General features: G+C 33.6%; 1 non-coding gene across 1 annotated transcript; it reads left to right on the top strand.

Annotated features, from left to right (window-relative positions):
- The first annotated feature begins 266 nt into the window (after positions 1-266).
- LOC121224760 (small nucleolar RNA R71) lies at positions 267-373 on the top strand. Its single transcript, XR_005922505.1, has one exon. It is a non-coding gene; the product is annotated as a small nucleolar RNA R71 (small nucleolar RNA).
- The last annotated feature ends 7582 nt before the right edge of the window (positions 374-7955 follow it).

Raw genomic sequence — 7955 nt, 5'->3', positions numbered from 1 at the left:
TAGATGTGGACTCTATTCAGTTGAGTCAGTCCAAAATTTGTTGATACTTGTAATCTTCCTGAACAACTTTTACAGCAGATGGTCTCTTACCATAAGTACACCTTTCGTTTGGCCACTGGTAGGAATTAATTTTCATGTTCTCTATAAGATCATATACATCTTCGTATGATTCATGCACCAAGGATCCTCTTACGACTCCATCTAGTCTTGATTATGCGTATGCATCCAAACCGTTATAAAACATCTGCAAGCTCAACCATTCGAGTAAACCATGATGTGGATATCATTGGATCAACATCTTAAAACGTTCCCAAGCTTCGTGAAAGACTTCTCCTTCTAATTGCTTGAATGTAGCGACCTCCTTCCTTAGTTGGACTGTTTTGCTGATAGAAAATAACTTGTGTAGAAACTTCTTCACAAGTTCGTCCCATGTCGCGATAGATCCTAGTACCTGCGAGCCTAACCAAGAAAAGGCATTATCAATTAATGAGAAAGGGAATAACCGAAGATAAATAGCGTCATTAGTGACCCCATTGAATTTAAATGTGTCACAAAGTTGGAGAAATTGTTTTAAGTGTTGGTTTGGATCCTCTATCATGGTTCCTTTAAACTGTAGATTGTTCTGGATCATCTGGACCATGGCCAATTTAATGTCAAATTTTTTTACTGTAATAGATGGCCTACCAATACTGCCTTGTACCTTATCCAGATTAGGTAACGCATAATATCTAAACGTTCGCTCTTCTCGTGCCATCGGTGGGTTTAACGGAAGTTGTGGTGGTAAGTCTGGTATGTTAGCTTCATCTGATTCGTCGAACAATGGATTTTCTCATGGTGGGTTGCCCACAGTAGGTGGTTGATTTTGCATCTGCTATTGCTGTTGTCGATGGTTCCTACGAATTAGTCTTTCTGGATTAGTGGGCAGCTTTATAGGTGTGACCCTAGTTCGAGTCATACACTGAAAACACAAAGAAAATAAAAAAGTTAGTAAAAATTAAATAAAAATTGTATCTATAATTTAAAATTTTCCTAACTATTCTATAAGAAAAAAACTTAAAACTAATTTAGTAGTGTTGCCTCCCTGACAACAATGCCAACAACTTGACCGCCACCCAACATACCAACGTCGAGAGTATGAATACTGCTACTAAAAATATAGAATTGAGGCAGAGTCTGCAAGTATACAGGCCAGGTTGTAATAATGTTTTTACACGAAGTCAGTAAGCACTCTGAGGACGTACCCAAGGGAGGAGAGTACTAAATTAATATTAACTTAAACGTAAATAGATCTAATTAGTAATTTAAATAAATTATAGTACGACGAAACATAAAAGAAAAGGAATTGGTTTTATAAGAAAACTAAGTAAACATGGAAAAAATAATAAAACTGGAGAGTTGATATGCTGACTCAATCAAATCTAAGCATGGGTGATTAGCTCACTTCGATGGTCATAAGTAATTCCTATTTTGGGTTCTACTCAACCAACTAGTAGCTAACCTAGCAAGATCTCTTGATCTTTCACTAAACTAACGAGTCAGCAAGAACTACTTATCTCTCAACCTCACAGTCCAAACCGAATTGGGGTAAAGGGTTCACTGATAGGCAATACCAATTTTGGGTTAATTCCAACCTAGATAACTTTCTAAAGTTGTTAGCCTAGAGTTTAAGTTCTTCTTATCCCAAACAGTTGATCCACTAAGAAACCTTAATTAGATATTAATTAATCACACGTTCACTGGTTAGTTCCCCATAAGAGGATTAGTTCCTCATGGATCCCATTAACAATATAATGACAAAGGAAATAAACATAAAGAACGAATAAAGAGTAAAAGTTTAAGAAGAATCTTGAATTGTATTTAAATGAAATGCAGAAATATACAAGAGTTGCTTTGAATCAACAAGTCAAATTCTCTGAAGAACATTAATGAAAAATAAACTGAAAATAAATCCTAACTACAAAATAAAACTAAAATAAAAACTAAACTAAAAGGAAAATTCTAAGTTATAGAAAAGAAGATCTTTCAAGTGTTTAATGAGCCTATTTATAATATTAGGGTTGGTCATCGTTCTTAGCCCTAGTTCGGCTAATGTTTTTACGTTAAAATACATAGTGTAGACCAAAACGCCCTCAGCTCATTAATGCTTCACATACAGGGCCAATCTCGTGACATCCACTGCCTATGTCGTGACACTAAAGGCAATTTGTTTGGCTCAGGCTCAACTTCAGTGTTGTCGCGACACCAAAGGCAGTATGGCTATTCTGACTCTGACATTCTACTCATTATGTTGCAACGTTGAACTTCCATGTTCCAACATGGTGACCAGCCTCAAGTTCTCATGCCTTATAATGGTGTCCTGCACACTCACCAAATACGTTAGTTTTCCTTTAGGCCAATTTCGGCCCATAAAGTCATAAAATTAGCTCAAATTAAACTTTTTATTAAATTGAAACTGAAATAGGAAAACTAAATAAATAATAAAATTGCTCATATTCAAGCTCCTCTAATTTATGAAACTAGTTTAATCTGGTACAACGAATTGCGGCAGACTAGTAATACCCCTTACCTAGTCCAGTCGCCAAACTCGAGTAATAGGAGGCTACAAACAAATACGGAACACTTACATACAATTCATAGTCCAAAATCTCAAATCAATATTAACAATTCACATTTATCAAGTATATCATGCAATACAATCAATTTTGGGATTAAATCGAACTTACGAAAGCTCTAAAATTAACCTGATATCAATCAGGGATCAATTTGAAACAAGTACAAAAAGTTAGGAAAATATTGTAACAAGGGTCATATGACCGTTTCCCCCAACTGTGTGAAAGGTTGAGACCATGTGAGGATGGGACACGATCATGTTGGAAAAGCATGCAATAGCGTGAGGTCGTGTGGAGCTGGAGTCACACGGCCATGTGAACAAATCATGTAACTCATTGATGCCATGTGGGTCAAAAGTGCAATTATTTAAACTTGTTACACGACCATGTCGCCAGGCCGTGTAATAGGTTGTGGCCATGTGCAACCATGCAGGCACAAATTCAATAAGTCACATGGGCGTGTGCCAGCCTATGTAATAGCTTGATGTCGTGTCGTAGGACCGTGTGTGGCACACGGTCGTGTGGCATAAAAAGTGACCTACATGTCCCAAAATTCCCGTAAATCAAGTTCCATACACAATTATGTTTTATACCATTTCTCAACCTATTCAAAAGCATAAAAAAGCTTAAAACACCATTTATAACAAGCATCCTAAGTGTCTAACCAATATGCCACAAGTGACAACTATTTCAACAATTCAAAATCAACCATTAATCACCGTACATATCAAAATTTCATCCCTAAACATTCACAGATGTTTATCGTTCCAAATGTTAATATACCATCAAGAAATATTTACCAGGATGACCAAAAAATAATTACCAATTCATGTCCACACACCATAAAGCTTAACATGACATACCATTCACATCAAATTGGCAAAAAGCTAAAATCTTAAATTTTCATCACATAACTACTTGCAACTATTTATATAACACATCAGTTAACCACCATTTAAGCAATAAGCATACATGCCTAAGCTACTCAAAAAGATCACCATAAAATAAGATCATTGCCAACTCATACAAATATATACATGATATTCAAAATGTCAATCTCACCCAAAATATAACTTAGCATTAACAAATGACTCCTTAGGTACATGCCATTAAAAACTAGAACATCACCAACACTTGAGACCGGGATTGTCACTGGATGCTGAAGTTAACAATCGAATAAAAAAGAAGCTAACCTCCACACGAAAAATAAAACATACGCTAGGTATAACTCAGTGGTAATTCTATAATCCGAACATTAAAACATAATATAAGTAAATCAAATACATGTGTTACGAATAAATGATGATAGGAAAATTATCATGTCAATTTTTACCATTTCTCGATTTCATTATCCAAATCTAACAATAGTAACTAGTATAAGGCATAACACTTCCATTTCATATCCATTTGAAATCTCAAGCACTAAGTTTCTCATTTCATATCAATTTTCCATCTCATGAATTCAAAGAACATAACCATAATTAATTCTATTCATTTGATAGATCGTTATTAAATTTTCATTTTTATTTCCCTATTAACCTGACTCGAACTTGGACGAATACACGGATCTAACCAACACACCAATTTGGCACCCACTACCTATCGGATAAATCCGAAAATAATAAATTACGTCCTACGTTGGTCGATAAAACTAAAAAAATAAATGTGCATAGCACTTATCGGTATAAATGACAAATGGGGTGCTTAGCTTTCCCTAACACATTGTTGTATAACCCTGAACTCTTCCTATCCTATGAGATGCCAATAATACACGAACAATTTTACATTCAATTGATAATTAGCTATGGATTAAAACAAACATGCAACATTAGCTATGAATTAAAACAAACATGCAACAATCTTGGTTGACATTAGCTATGGATTAAAACAAACATACAACATTATCAATACACGAACAATTTTACATTCAATTGATAATTCAAGCAAATTTTGCATTTTATTTAATTTAGCCCCTCACTTCGGGATTAACATAAATTTCATATTTAACCTCAATCTTTCATGTCGATTTCACTCTAATAATAATTGAACTTCCTATTTCTCATTTTTACCATAAATTTTGAAACTTATACATTTTAGTCCCTATTGAACAAACCATCAATTGACTTTACAATTTAGTCATTTTTCAACTCTAAACTTAAAATCTATCAACTTAACACCTAAAGCTTCAATGATTCATCAATGCTGACATAATCTTTAATAGTATTGAAAAATACTACATAGGTCAGCTAGCTTAAGCTCTTGGGATTCCAAAAACATAAAAGTTATAAGAAAATGACTAAATTGCACTAACCAATTTTGGAATTGAAATTGAAACCCTTAAAGCCGAACGTTCCTCTCTTCTTTCTCCATTGGTTCGATTTGCATGAAGAAAAGATGTAAAATGTTTTTTTTTTGTTTTTGCACTAAGTTATGTTTTACTAATTAAAATATAGCATTTATATTTATGTATTATAATTTTAATCTTATTTTATAATAATTTTCTTTATAAAAATAACCAAGCTACCATCTACTAAACTTATAAAGGGTATAATTGACACTTTAGTCCTTATTCCATTTCTGAATAGTATAAACATATTGAAATTAAACTTTTGACAATTTTATGATTTAGTCCCTAAACTCTAATTAAACACTAATTTGACAAAATTACCTGACCGAAATTCAATTCACTTCTACTATAACTCCGTAAATATTTTTTAACGATTCTAGTTTACAAATACTGGGTTCTAAAACCACACTTTCTGACACTACTAGCTTTCGAGTCGTTATAGTTGAGCTAGCGGAGGGACCAATCAGACATATACAATTAGGCTAGAGTAATTGCAACTATATTCCAAAGCATCGTTCCGATAATTCGTAATTTATTTCATCATAGAGTCAACCCACAAGAAATTCTGTGATTGAAAACTCCTTATGTATACTCTTTACGAAAGTAGTTCATCCAACTGCTTTGTCCAATGACCTCACCATGTGTGTGTTACCTCATATGATATCCTTGATTCCTTTGAGTTAAATCCGTTCCCTCAATACAATCCTATTTTATCTCATTCTCACTATTGTATCTTCTTAATGATTAATATGATCACTGCCAACTAATGACTGTGATAGATTGCTCGTTTCAGAATAAGCAACTCGTGACCACGTTCTATATTTATCAATCCACACAAAGCCAATGAGAGGATATCGTTAAATCTTTAATTGAGCTGTGAATTCCATTGTTGCTAGTAAATTCATGCCATACACAAGTCATGTACCCAACATATCGACTATCGGCTCAATCATCTTTAGAGTATAAGCCTTCACTTATACCAAAGCACATGAGTTACATATGCATGGTCAGTGACTAACTTAGGATTTAGGTAAGTTACACCATAAATGTCACAAGTGAATTAATTCACAAATGGATTCAGAATTAATTCAACTTGGGTCCAGTCCAATGTATCATTCTTTCAATGAGTACATCTATGTCTCTACCTATGGAGTCAACTGCTCAGATAACCAAGACTTGTCATCTCCCTAATTGGAATTGCAAACGACATGATAATCCTCCAGTATTTAAATCAAATGCTCACTTTGACTCTTTTACGGGATTACAGACTCATGTAGATTATCTACTGAAGTAAGTTTTCTTTCTCGCAATGTAAACAGCCTTACAGTGCCACTTTGACTTGACCTTAAATGTAGTCGTTATGTTAGGTCATTTCTACACTTAACGAGCTTGTTTTCTTGGAATTTTATAATTCATTATTATATTTTTAGTATTATTAGGTTAGAAATAAAATATTAATAAAATAAGTGTTTTTACGCTTTTTTTTTGCTCTTTTGATGACCCATAAGGCTAATTTGGGCCTCGTGAGTGACTAATGGTCTATTTAAAAGTGTAGATACCAATTCAGGCTCAAGATTACAAGGAACGAAGGTCATAGTGCGACACAATGTTGAGAAGCATCCCAGGCTGAAGTAACGCGTGATGTCCCAATGTGAGGACCTTCCACGTCTCAACGAGCTCTTCCTTAGCATGGCGATGTGGCGAAAGTGGTGGGCCAAAATGTAGCTGATTCTTTCCTTGGATGGTACTTTTGGGATATTTCCATATTTGGACCCTAGCATTTATTAGAATATTGCATTTATTCGTATTTAAGTATATCTAGGGTTGAGTGGTCACCAAGTAGCCTGTTGCCTATATAAGCAACCTTAGAGTCCCCGGAATTGTGGGCATACTTAGACAAACAATTTTTACTATTTAGATTTCTTGTTATTTTATTTTATGTTCACTTAGTCGACACTTTTCTATTCCGATGTGAAGACATTTGCAAGCGGAGATTGCTTCGAGATCGCGCTTCAATATATTTATTCATGAGTATTCTCTTATCTCTTCTTTATTTTCTTTTATTTGTCTTATGTTAATTTGATCAATTAATCATTGTATAAATATTAGAATATATTATTGTGCTTTATTTATATTTTGCATGATTCGGTTAATAAACTATTTATTTGTTAAGTAATTATTTATCTTAAATTTGTTGTTTATTCAAGAGTACTTAGTATATTAAGGGGTATGCCCTTAATAGAATATCGAGAAATGTGAGACCAGAAGGGTATCCTGCCGTGTATAACTTGTGCCAAGCAGTGAGATCGGAGGGTATCCGTATGCCCAGAAAGAGACCAAAAGGGTGACTTAGGTTGTAATCCTTAGTGTAGATGAGACCAGAAGGGTATTCTTGCTGAAGGTGAAAAATAACTCAATCGAGATTAATTAATTATTTAATTAGATAATTAAGGATTTAATCGGTCATAGGCTAGAGGCTCACATTGTCGACATTAGGAATAGGAAATTCCATTAGGTTAGTTTAGGTTAATTAATTTAATTAGTTTAATTAAAATATTAATTTCTATTCACACTACTAATCCATGACTCGATTAGATTAGTCATTATTTTCTGTAATTAATTTCATAATAGTTTCTCCAATATACAATCCCTTTGGTACAATCCTCATAATACTTACCAGTGTTTCTTCGTAAACTTTACTATATTACAATTTGAACCATACGCTTGCGGACACTACCGTTCTGATTTTATATATTTTTGGTGAGATATTTATGCTATAAATATAGTACGTTTATAGGCGGTAACACCTATCTAAGACAATCAATGAGTTAACATTTACTTGTCACAATTTCGCTATTTATGCAAAACATGAAAGACATAAACACAAAAGATACAATAGTGAAATGTGAAATTAACTTTATTTATTTATTCATCGTTCAAATATATAGAAAAAAATTACATGTTTACTATAATATGAGCACATTTCCCAACATAACAAT

Source organism: Gossypium hirsutum, chromosome D12, assembly GCF_007990345.1.
Source record: "Gossypium hirsutum isolate 1008001.06 chromosome D12, Gossypium_hirsutum_v2.1, whole genome shotgun sequence".
In the NCBI taxonomy this organism is placed as follows: Eukaryota; Viridiplantae; Streptophyta; class Magnoliopsida; order Malvales; family Malvaceae; genus Gossypium; species Gossypium hirsutum.
This window is presented reverse-complemented; position numbering and strand designations above follow the sequence as displayed.